Source organism: Anas platyrhynchos, chromosome 4 (genome assembly GCF_047663525.1).
Source record: "Anas platyrhynchos isolate ZD024472 breed Pekin duck chromosome 4, IASCAAS_PekinDuck_T2T, whole genome shotgun sequence".
Classification (NCBI taxonomy): domain Eukaryota; kingdom Metazoa; phylum Chordata; class Aves; order Anseriformes; family Anatidae; genus Anas; species Anas platyrhynchos.
The window spans coordinates 49,598,790-49,612,000 of record NC_092590.1 but is presented as its reverse complement, the minus strand read 5'-3'; the positions used below and the strand labels follow the sequence as shown (position 1 = coordinate 49,612,000).

Genomic DNA, 13,211 nt, shown 5'->3' with positions numbered 1-13,211 from the left:
TCTGACTTTCCTAGGAGCCAGGCCATTCCCATGAAAACCTTAGTCTCCCCTGAGGTGGAGGAATTTATCTCATTATTATTATTCTCAATTGAATTTGTTATTTATATCAATATAAATATTATCAATATAAATATTTATAAATTATAAATATTATTAAATATTATAAATATAAATATTATCAATATAAATATTATTATCAATGGAATTTATATCAAACCCTTGATATAAATCGCTGTAGCGGGGAATCATGTTTCTAAGACCCTGTGACACATCAAAAGAGCCTTTTTGTACAGTAGTCCTGCAGCTCTGGTTTATATAATTGCTCTCTCTGAAGTGGCCTTCTCTACAGAGGGAAAAAAGAGCGGCTTAGTTTCCAATGATGTTTAAGCATGTTTTGAGCTGTGCAGGCTGTCAGAATGCTTTCTTGGTGTCAGTGGGGATTAGGTGCTTGTTCCAAAACTTCTGTTGTAAATCCACACTGTTGCTTGCGGACTTCTGGAGATATTTGAATGTTGCTGTATATATGACAGGAGACACACATTCTCATTTGGTTCTGATGAGGATTTGCATGCCTATAGCTATTTGAGCTGTAGGAAAACACCTTCCAAACTTTTCTTGTGCTCTTAGTTTGATCTGTATAGTGCCACTTTAATGTCAAACAAGGCCAGGGTACTTGGCCTTTGGGATCATCTTACTCTACTTCCTTTAGACTCAGCACATTTACTTCCCACCTTAGAAGGCAAATGGCTTTAGTGTGTCTTCAAGGGCTTCTTAATTTGTTCCTTTTCTGTTGTATGGAGTATACTGGTATGTGACCCTTTTTAGGAGATCCTAATGAAGAATTGGCAGTAGTATCCAAAAAGAGAGCAATGACACTTTTTTCCCATTGTTTTTCTTTCTTTTTTTTTTTTTTTTTTTTTTTGCTAGATTTACCATGTCAGTGCATTAACACGTGCACACACCCATTCTGTTGTTCTTCATGACTGTGTAATATCTGTGTAATGAGTCAAGTTTTTTTTTTTTTTTTAATGATTCATGAATCCAAGGAGTACGCAGGTGCCGGGTGGTAGTAATCAGTAATTAAGATAAGCACCTCAAGGTTTTGTTTGGTCATTTTTTAATCCTCCTATTCTAGAGTTCTTTGCACTCATTCTGTTCTTTGCACTTAGTACTGAGTTGGCACTGATGTCTCTGATTTATACTTCATGTCTGGGTGATATAAAATAAAATAGCCTGGGCCTAAATTCCAAAATGCAGCTTCTCAAGCTCAGATTGGGAGGAAATTTTGAATCTGAAACAAACTGTCTACCTAGGCATATAGACTGGAAGCCATCTTCAAACAGTTCCTGTAATTAGTCAAAGAAAATGCAGTTGCAGGTTTTGCTCTTGAACCTCTGTGAACAATGAGACATTGGTATTTGTGGCCTTTTGTGGCAATTTGAGATTTATTTTACAGCAGCTCTATGAACTAGCATTGAATGTAGTGGAGCTTCAACTTGATCAGAAATTCAAGGTCAAATGAAGGATAGGCCTAGAGAAAGAAGTGTCACTTCAGAGCCATAAGAGTTAGGTTGATCATTTAGCACATTACTTCTGTCTTGTTTTTCCTTCATCTGCCAAGATGAGAGTATGCAAATCATGATGTTTTCCTGACGGTTGCTAAATGCCAAGATCACTGCTAAGTAGCAGTGGTATAGTTTGAGAATTTGAGATGTTAAAGAAACGTTTGCCCTGCCTCCAAAAACCTGTTGGGTGGAATAATTTGGGAATCAGAGAGGAAACAATTGTCTTGCTTTTGCGGGCACTGTTTTGTGTATCATTGCCCATCTGCTAGGACTCTTTTTCCCATTGCTACTTAGTTGGTCTTAGGAGATTTTAGTTTTTCCATGGTCAGCTTGATTACTAAAATTGGAATCCCATGAAAGTGTGTCTTCTAGAAGATACACAGATAATTATCCCCCTCTCATGCTTATTGCCTGTATCGCTTATTGATGTCATCAGGACTTTTAAGTGCAAATATATATGGAGGAGACATTTTTTTAAGGAAACTCGGGGAAGTCAGTGAAGAATGAAGTACTGTATAAGTTGCAAAATACTGAAATTGTCATTCATGTTTTATTTTTGAATATATATATATATATTTGGTCTGTTTGTTAGGTGAGTTATTTTCTTTTTCCCCATGAAATACTTTGCTTATTTCATCAGTTCTACATATTTAAGCTTGCTAATTTTTTTTTCCTGTAGTTATCAGGCAGTAAGCAAGGCCCATGCAAGATCTTTCCAGTCTAGTAAGAATTTGTTTGAATTTTTCTGTTCTTCTTCAGTTGCATCATCCTTCCTTTGCTTCATAAACCATGTTTCATACTGTATCTTGTTTGTCATACAAGAATCATTAAGCATATCCCAAAAGTGATTGCAGAGTGCTCTGATTTGACCAACCTTTAGAATTCTGTTATATTCTTGCTCCTTTTTCTCTATCTTAAAGATAATAGTCTCTTCTTCCCAAGCTGTATGTAGGTAAAATGAGGCAGAGATGTAACTCCCTGTTCATACTGTACACAGTTAAGCCATAAGACTTTTAAATTCTGCTTCTCTCACCCAAAGCTCATCTTTATTCTGTTTCTTGTTTTCCTACAGTCTGCAAAACTGATGGATGCCTTCTGACGGTATTTCCTGCCTTTTTCTGAGTGACTGGTAGATTGAAAGCTTTTTACTCCATAACAGACACATCACTAAAGCCACTATTTTGTTAGCTTCTGCTGTGTCTCTAGGAAGTGATCTTGCAACCATTTCAAGTGTGCCACTTCACTAACATCTTCTGATTCCCATAGACATGCTGAATGATATGAGTGAGTTATGAAAGCTTACAGCTAACCCACTGATCTGTGCTGCTGGGGAGGGATTTTGACTGGTAATTGGAGTGAAGCGTGAATATTATGGAGTGATAGAAAGTGAGCAGAGCTCAACAGCTCTCTTGCTTGTCCTACAGCCATGTGTCATGGAGAACAACTGGGCTTGGATGTTATGGGCATTTCTGGCAAGCTAGCATCTTTTTCAACCCCCTTGTCAGCCTCGCAAGGAGTTGAACAGCCACAGATGCTTTCTCCTGACTGGTGCTGGAAGTTTGAAGGGCAGCTGAATTTGCTAATGTTCGTGCTTTGATACAGACTGTGAGAAATGTTGATGAGGCATGAGGCAGAACAGCTTGCTCTATTGCTGCTGTATCGGCTCTGCAGTGCTGACAGTAGTTAAAAAAATGGCTTTTGTACATAAGCTTAGTTAATAGATAGAACTTGGAAGACAGTTAGGAACAGCTATGGGCAATGGCCACGGTCTCTCTCTGTCTCTCTCTTTTTTAAACAGAGTCGCTTTCCTGCCCAGAACTGCACTTTAATTTCCAATCACTTTAGTATCATTAGGAAAGGCTGACATTTTGGGAACACTCGTACAGTATATGAATAACAGCGTCCATGCTTTTTCATACAAGAGGACGTGCAATGAGGTTGGGGTTATTTTCCTGGATATTGGCAGTGGTGACATTTTGTTTAAAGTATAATACATTGTGTTCTTCATGCTGAACAGTTTGTCCAAAGCATAGGTTTAACTTCTGTCTTTTAAAACCAAAGGCCTGTTGGATGGGCTGTGTTTTGTTGGGTCCTTAGGATATATTTGTGTGCATCTCTCCCTTGAGCTTCCCTGAGGAAACCCCTGCTGCTACAGGCAAGCATTTTAACAGCTGTCTGGTTTGTTGTTTTTTTGTTTTGTTTTGTTTTTTTATCTTCTGGGTTTGTCTCTCTCTTCTGCATACTGGGTAGGAAGAGCAGGTAACTCTACCTCTGGTAAAAACATGGCTGAGTGTGACATGGACGGAACAGACAACCATTGCCTCCTCTGATCTGAGATGATGCCGCCCTCCTTGGATTCACGCAGGCTAATCTGCATTCACTCTCATACTCCTCAGCTGCCCTTCCATTCCCAGAAGCCCAGTCAGCAGTTCAGTCCTCTTAGTTGGATAGTTCTCTCTAAAAACAGTTGCAGACACGGTAGCTGTTTCTGGTGTGGGACCGGGTGTTGGACTCTGTCACAGAATCCACCATTCTGGTAGTCCCACTGACCTCTGTGCAGGACTGCTTGTTTGGTGTTCACCCGTGAAAGCTGGGATCCTTACTGTGGAGTTTTAAAGGCTGTCCTTACACAATGCAGAGGGGTGCCTGGTAGAAGAGACAGCAGTCTTCATCTTTGTTTAGCCTCATAGTCTTTGTCCTTGTGTTCTCCCAGTTTTGAGACATGCATCAACTCGTGGAAACAGATGCCAGATATCATGGAATCACTGAGAGAATGTGTTTTGGTATTTCTCTCTCCATCATGTTCACTACTCCACCCCTGAAAGAGCTGCAGCCTCATTATTTCAGTGTAACTTCTGACACGAGCGGATCAAGTGTTACTCCCTTTTTGAATGTCAATCAGTGGGAAGAGACCCACTGTGGCTGTATGTGAGTGCAAGTTTCTGGGCACGCTGTGCGAGGGGCATTGGTGAGTTTCTTTCAGGCTGCTGGAATGCTTTTTTTGTGTTTGTTTTTTTGATGAACTAGTAAATGATTAGGATGTGGACTTTTCAAACAGACTGGCCAGGTTTTCAGCAGTTGTCCCAAGTGGACTGCCTAAAAAAGGGCTGGCACTGCATCACATGGAATGACCGATGATGTGTCATATATTTTTAATAGGCAAAATGTTTTAATAAACACTCTCCCTCCTAAAACACTGGATTTTAAAATAGGTTTTAGCCTTGAGCCATGTAGCTACCCAGCTGTGAATTTTATAAGGCAACAATCTCCACATCATTAGATGTTATGACTGATACTGCAGCGATTGCAATAGTAACTATTTCCGCACACCAACAAAGTTTCAAATAACAGTTAAAGAAAGTATGGCTCTACTTGGAAGATTTTCTCACCTTATAAATGAATCAACTTTGTGAAATTATGAAGACAGGTATTCTAGAGAGCCACAAGTGTCTGGTTATTCAACCCATGCTGATTTTTGTGCTGGAGGGCTTTAATCACATAGCCTGACAATTTCAAAAATGAAAATCATTTTTCTTTCCATGTGATTCCTGCGTCTTCAGCCAATCTGAATTCAGGTGATAATGGTGCATTGTGAAGTAGAGTAGACCCCAACCTGGTCTTCCATAGTTGCATTGGATCACAGGAAAAGCCTGTGATTTGGTTTGGTTTGCATTTCTCAGTAACAGCAATTGTATACTTTGTTCAGAAGCATTTGGGACCATATATACAGGTGAAAGATGATCCAGTGACCCCTATTTGTGCAACCCAAGTCTTTCCTCTACTGTGACTTCTGTGCGATGGTCCGTAAATCACACATCCTTCTTGAGATCTGTTCTCCCCTGTACAAACCTGCTAGCAAGGTAAAAATTTCGTCCTTCCCAAAAAGGGCATACCTCTTGTAAAGGCTTACATGTTCCCAAACCACAGAGTCTTGATATCCGAAAGAGAGTTGGTAGAGGTGAGGTTCTGATTTATCTTTTACTTTATTGCATCTTCTTTGAACTGTAATGATCCTTTCAACATGGGCTAAGAGAGTTAAAAAGTTGAAAAGGAGCTTTGATGTTTCTGAGCATTTTGCTGTTTATAGTGGGATAGAACAGATATCTTTTCTGTGGTTATTTTAAAGTAGTTATTTAAATTCACCACTGGGGCATTTATTTAGTTTACAGAACATCACCTTTTTTAAAACAGATGGCATCCCTTTACTCATTCAGATATTTTGCATAAAGTGATTCTTTTAATAGTTCACAATTTCTTTTTACTTCTAAAAGAAAGCAACAGTTTTTCTATCCTGTTTATACAGGACAGAAGGAGAAGCACAAACTTTGCTTGAATAATCTGACTAGATTTAATTTCAGAGTAGCATTAATTTTTTACAGCATGTATAGTTTTATTCAGCATCAGTGCTGTCAACTAGCTAATGCAGTGGATACACAGCTATATTGAACACTACAATTACGTGGTTGTATAATGTCAGGTTTTCCTTTCAGTGTCAGTAAAAGCTATTTGCACTTCTGGCAGTGTAGAAAGAAACTTTTGGCTACTGGTCATACATTGACTTGTTTTAGCAGCTTTTAGGCACTCCAGATAGGTAGGTTTTCCTTTCCATTTTGCTATGTCTGTTTCTGGTAGCTACCTGTAGACTGAATAGAGAGATGTTATTGCCACAAGTAAAAATGTTTCCTCTGTGAATGTTAGTTGTCTTACAGAACAACAAGCTAGCCATTTGAATACTCCTACAGCTCCAGCTGTTCTCTTGCAAATGGGGCAACTTTCTCCCAGAGGGATTCAAAAATATGACTGCTGTATAACAGCTTTGGGAAATGGAGCCCCAGCGGGAGCACCATGACCAGTCTTTATTATAGCAGTTGCTTGAGTCAATCGCACCTGTGAAGAAACTGACCTTTAGGTCAAAGTCTTTAAAAAAAAATATATCTAAAAGAAGCAAAAACAGAGGAGCCTTGTACAGAAACTCCTAGGAAACTCCTTGTGCAGATGCACCTCTTTCTTGCAATTTAGAGAGAGAGATGGTGGACTCCCCTTCAGAGACAAATACGGTTGCAGTTACTTCACCAATGCGGTATTTTCTAAAGTGGTGATGAGCAGGCAGGAAACTGGGCACCCTGAATGCTAGCCGCTGTAAAGGCAAACTGTTCTTCAGGGCTTCAAGTTCAAAAGAAGAACCCCAAGAAGAATGTGAAAAGGAAAGATAGGGTGGAAGACGTGAGAGACAAAGTCACTGAATGAGGACCCCTCTCAGGAGAGAGCCATATCCATATAGTGTTCAGGTCACACAAAGGTCTTGAGTTGCCCTTAATGAATAAATGACATTAACTCGGCCATGCACTGTGCAACAGTGGAAAACTGTTTGGAAAAGCATGTCCAGGTATGCAAGTTGGTTTGCTTTTCATTTTGGGTAATTCTCATTTCTTGTATTCCACAGTTAGTGACAGAACATCCACAGACCTAAAGCGCGGTGGTCTCAAAAGCTCTTGGAGAGATTTGTGCAGCATCATCACCTTAATTTGTGAGAACACTTGGCACTTTGTAGGGCTGGATTTGGTGCTGGCTGGTACAAAGCCTTCTGCAGGTTCTCTCCTGGATTTCTTTTCTTGCCACTAGCCAGCTTTCATTCAGTCCCCTGTAACTGCTCTCCCCGTTGTGCACGTGATGTTTGGAAGGAGCAGATAGTTAAATGGCAAATAAATCTGATTTCTCTTAGATGAAAACAGGAGCCGGCTATGTTGCTGCTTGTTTTTGCTTTGATGGCCGTGTCTATTAGGCAGTGATTTCTGGCACTTCCTCCTCGCTGCTGTCACCCCTCATAAACCCCATTCCCGGGGGCCTGACAAACTTGTGTGGCACTTGAGAGCAGTGCAGTGTCTCAGCAGCAGGAGGGTGTTCCTGCCCCACTGCCTTGCCTCTCTCTGTCCCCACAGTGCTGGGCGAGGGGCGCTGGTCACTCTGCTCTGCCTTTGCACCGAGGGCTGCAGCTGCGTGGGAGCAAGGGGTCCAACGGGTGGGCAGAGGCCAGGGAGAGGCTGTGCTTTTGCTTCTGCCTTGTTAATGCCGAAACTGGCTTGAGGGTAGAGGTGGAGATGGAAGGGCAATGTGCAGGGTGAGATGGACGGTGGCCTTTGTGCGGCCAAACATCCCAATGGTTTGAGGAGAACCACGTGGTCTTGAAGACAAGCGCAGAGGGACCCCACATTTTGGTAAGTGCTCCTAAGCGACTGTGCTTTCCTCCCCAGCACGTAAAAAGGGGACGGATGAATTAACTTCTTGCCCAGAGGAAGAAGAGCTGCGCAAGCACCTCCTATTTTTATGGCATGCGAATACCTGATTTCCAGGGAGGAACTTGGGTGGCATATGCTTCCTAGAGCACTGTTTTGATACCTGGAGAGGAGCACTGCAAACCGTAGCACAATATTTGCACAGCCTGCGCGTGGGTTCAGTTAAGTCTTGAAAGACTTTGTGGGTTATGACATTCCCCTAAATGTGCTGAGCTTTCTTTAACCTTTCATAAAACATTGTGATCTTTATGGACTGTATCATATTGTGCAGTAATGTGCTTTATTGTCCACAGAATAAGCTTTTCTTAAAGATAATTGGAAAGCTGGAAATGGCTGCTATCGGATGATTTTTTTTTTTAATACATTATTTCTGAAATGGGCCTGGTGTAATAATGACCCTATCTGTTCAAGATTTAAGATTTGTCTTGGCAGAGAAAATTGATCCATTTCACCTTTGTCTAATGGAAATTTTTATCTGGGATTATCTGTTTATGTAAATGAATGTTCCTCTGAAAAGAGAACTTGAGGGGGCTGTAAATCTCAGTGACACTTTAGTTTCATGGGGGGAAAATTGGAAAGGATTCTAGTATTTATCTGCCTGAAATTGGTTATAAAAACAAAATTATCTTCATGTACCTGCTGCATCTGATGTTTCCTGGAATTTCATTACCTTTTGGAATAATACAACGTTACACTATATACAATATTCTCTGTGATTAGTCCTGAAATTGTTGGGGGGTTGCTTCCTAGCATTATAATTATCAGGAAAAGGCAGTCTGTTTGGGGCAGTGGGATTCTGATTCCGTGTCCTAATGGGTACCAATTAGCACAGCCACATTATTCATAGAGCTCTATGTAGAGCATTGAAAATATACCACATGACTTTTTTTTCCTTAAGTGTGTGTGGTTTGTGTTGGGTGGTGGTTTGTTTTTTTTTTTTTTTTTTTTTTTTTAACCACGAAGGAATGACTCTAATTATTGGGGAAAATGTCTTGGGCTAATCAGCTTGTGTTTACAGTTTGCAGAGCAGGACTGTGAATGTAGCATTTAAACTAGTATTTTACACATTGTCCTTAAAAACAGTTTCGCTGTTAAAGACACAGGCAAGGTTCCTTGCCAAGTTTTCTCTTGAAACCTAGATGACACAGAGCTGAACAGGCCAGATCCTCGCTGGAGTAGCCGTGCCGAAACACACAATTTAGTTTGTATGTGCTTGCAGGGAACATGGTTGTCTAGCATAGCTGCTGTAAATACTTTTGCTTTTCTTGGTGGGACTGACAAAGAATAGAGAGCAGAGCTGATTTTTAACCTGTTATTGAACTTAAAGCTATACCAGAAGATGCAGATTTTCGTATTGAATTCTAAAGTTAAACAAGGGTGTACACCATGTATTTTCACATAAGGCACAACCACTTCGTAGATATTTAATCCTTGCCATCTTTGGCAAACAAGCAAACAAAAGATTTCAGTGGCTTAATGACATGATAGCATTGATTGTGCATGGCCAGAGGGAGCAGAAGAGCACAAACATGACAGAAACAAGCGTTTAACACAGGAAACTCTTTCTAGTACTTGTGATCAAACTTTGTTACCTTCCTGGAGTAGAGGAAAAGCTGTTGGTATCTTTGACCCCTGAAAGAAATGATAGGTGTGTACTTCAGGGTATGCTTCAAGATGAGCGGTAGTGCCACATATTTTAGAATCTAATTAAATGGCCTAATTTTCAGATCCCACTGAGAGCTGCTGCTTGCTCAGCCCTTGACAATCAAACCCTTTGCCTAGCTGCCCAGGTAAAAGATAGGAGCCTGACTTTGGACACTCCTCTGAGCTCTTCCAGGTAAATTGCAAGGAGAGCTGGGCCAAAGGCTTTGCCGAAGAGAGCATTTCTCCTGTGCTGTTAAACGTTGTGGTTGCAATTGGTGCTGCACTGAGGTTCAGTCTGACTTCTTTAATATTAATTAGTACTTAAAAGAAATCAAATCATCATTTATCCGCAGCTTTCACGCAGTGGTACCTGGCACATTTCTCTTCAATATTTCATGTCTTAGTGTTCGTTTATTTTATTTCAACAGAAGTTCAGGCAGGAATTTTCCCTCCCTAAGTTCTTTACTTTTGTGACTTTCTGCTCCACATTTCAGGCAGTCTGCTGGAAATATACATTATTACCAGCTCATTAAATCCAAAATAAATGAAGTGGAAAATTACAGAACTCCATGGATTACAGTGCACCCAACTCAAAATAGAAGTGTGTGATTAAAAGCAAAATGGTCTGCATTTTAAAAATGGAATAATAGTTTGGGGCCCAGCTGGCAAAATATCATGAGGTGTGTTTCCAGGGTTGAATCAGTGTAAATTAAATTTCACTGAGGCTGCTCAAGGTGGTCCCCTACAAATGCAGAGTTCTTCCAAGGGTGTATACAGAAAAATGATGAAGGAAAAGATGTTTGTGGTGTAAGGGAATGTAACGTATGATAGTTGAAAAACGTAGCTCAGCAGTGACAGTGGCATCCTGCAGGAGGATGTAGGCGCAAAGATCGTTGCAAATTCAGCCTCCTCCAGAGCGAAAGAGGAGTGAGGATGTAGCAAGGCAGGACGGGTTGGTCCTGGTAAATGCGTTTTCTAAATTCATAGGCGAAAAGCCCCAAGTCCTGAAAATAACTTGCTTGACAGCACTAACTGCACAGCATTAGGTACTGCCATACACGTAAATTAACTCCTGACTTCAGAATAAGCAGTGTATGTGTGAGTGTATGCCCATGGAGAACAAATTCCTTTAGTCTTCCCAATTTGATTTGTTTCCTGTGTTTTTGATATAATTTCACTACAGCTTAAGCAAAACAAAACAGAATGAATGATGAATCTTATTTTTTTAAATCTTTGGTGTATCAGTATTTTCTTCTCAGTGAAGAAGAAAATAAAGAGATGAATGGGGAAATGTGAAGACAGGTAGATATTTTGCAGCACGGATAAAACTGGAGCCTGGTTTCCCTGTAGCACTTCACCAGATGATTCAGCATTTGTCAAGTATCCCCAGATTTGAGTAGATCTTGTCATGCATCATAAGGCACAGAAAAAGAGAACGTTTTACAAAGTGTGGAATAAAGTACATGCAATATTAAAGTAAAAATGAATGTCACATACTAAAAAACTCAGAAAGGTTTTTCTGGTTGTTTTGTCCCACAGCAAATGTTTGTTAGTGTTTAGATGCTGCTGCTATGTTGTGCTTTGTGTGGGAGCTGGAACAGGAGAAATAGTTTTTTCAGCGCAGAATAAACAGTATTGCAGATTGAGAATTTCAGTTTTCTTTACATCAGTTGAATTTAATGTCTACCTGGCTTCTGAAGCGGGGTACAGTAAAACCACATCTCTGTCTCTCTTTTCTGCAACCCCGAAGAGCTGTTAGACACAATGAAGAAAGGAAGAGGCAAAAAAAAAAAAAGTGGACCATCTGTAGATGCAGATGGGGATTTGTGGACGGTGTACAAGTTGCAGTCACTGAGTAAGCAGAGATGCCCAAAATATGTCATCCAAATTGACCAATCAGGCTGGTAAGGGGAACATTAGCCTGTTTGGATGCGTGGTCATACAGGCCCACCCCAGCAACTGTGCAGCTCACGCAGGCAGTCAGGCACTCCATCAGCTTTTCTTTCCTGCTGCTGCTCAGGAGCCGGAAATTAGAGCCGCTTTTACCTGTCAGCTTAGCTCAAAAGACCAAAGACTTGTGTTACAAGAAAGCTCTTTTCCTTTTTATTCATTTATTTTTCTTTTAAGGTACGATGCAAGATCTTTTGCAGTATTTGTATGCTCTGAGGTGGAGTTTGACAACAAAGTGATGTGATGCTTCAGTTAGTGAATGGATAGCGTTTTTTTGGTCAAGTGGCAACTAGATCTGTTTCAGTTACCTAAGTATCTTTTCAGTTCTAAAAGAGGACAAAAGCTCCACAGGACTGCATGTGTTGAAGAATTGAATTCCCAGGGGAAATGATACTCCGTTTCTGTCCTATTCTTGAGAAAAGATTGATTTAAATAGGAAGGTGTAAGCATTCCTCTACACCAGAACAGCTGAATGTTCTGACCTTACTGAATGTTAGTCAATCTGTTTTGTCCTCACATTAAAGAAGAAACCAAAAAAAAAAAAAAAAAGGAATCCAATGAGGAGCAAACAAAAACCTTATAAAACCCAGTCTGTTTTTCAGAGAAAGTTTTGATTTTTTGATTTCTGCGGAGATTGCTCCAGGCACACATCATCCTGCCTCAGGAGAGGGGAAGTGTGCAATGCTGGGAAAAGGGTTTATGGCAATGCTTTCTCTCAACACAAGTTTGACAGGTGCTAAAGGGGCACGTGAGTTCCTTGCATACTGATGGGCCGCTGTGCATAGATTAAAATTAGGTAAGAGGAAGGGACAATCCTAGATTTTTGGGTTCCCAATATGAGGAGAATCTCAGTGAGGACTGAGGTCTTGGAGGTGCAGCCTTAGGAAGTTTTGCTACCTGGATGTCTTAAAACACAGGCTGTACTCCAGGAAACTTTCCATTAGGATCAGACCCGGGCTGACAAGAGGATGCATGCTCAGACCTTAGTACATCTTTCACGCTGGTGTGTTTGCGATGGCTGATGTTCATGTAAAAATGGCAACCAGCGTTCTCTTGTAGGATACTCTGTGGAAGCCACCAAGTGTTCAACGCACATGACAGAATGTGGCAGAGGGCTTGTAACATGTGAAGGGCGCTGTCTGGGGTTGCTAGCCAGTCACTGTAACAAACCATGCATCCATTTGTCAACAGGAGCCAAATCTGATTGCAGAGCCTGCAGCTCTGCTGCAGGTTGGCTCAATCTATGCGAATGGATTAGCTCTAGACTTGCATCAGCATAACGGAGATCACAGTTGTTCTAAGCACACCATAAAACACAGTGAGTTGTACACTAGTCCAATACTTTGCGCATTGCCAAGTCCCCAGGAGGTTTGTAGGGTGTCTGAGTACGCGGTATCTTTCCTGAGCTCAGTAAAAGAAATGGTGTGGAGAGCAGGGTGAAAGGATAGGAGAAGGGAGAGGAATGGAACTGCTTTTGGTGTTTTTGCTCAGAAATGCTGATGGAGACTTGCCAGATGCAGCTGTCAAGGAGCAGCAAGGTGAGGTTTGGCCACAAGCTCAGGTTCCTTCATAGCAACTTGTCTTTGGATGAGGGGTGAGATTCAGACATACATGGCTGCTGTTGAAACTCCATTGGGATTTTCAGATCTCGACTAGAAGAAATCACAGCTCAGCTGCTCACACGGCATGCCGTGGCTGTACTTAGGCATACTGCATTTGTTTGCCCAAGTGTCCAAAGCCAGTTTTTAATTCAGGGAGG

At 41.0% G+C, this 13,211-nt stretch overlaps 1 long non-coding RNA gene across 2 annotated transcripts in view; it reads left to right on the top strand.

Moving 5' to 3' along the window:
• Window positions 1–13,211, top strand: part of LOC106014946 (uncharacterized) — a 341,344-nt gene that overhangs the window by 2,925 nt on the left and 325,208 nt on the right. The gene's annotated exons all lie outside the window — the stretch shown is intronic.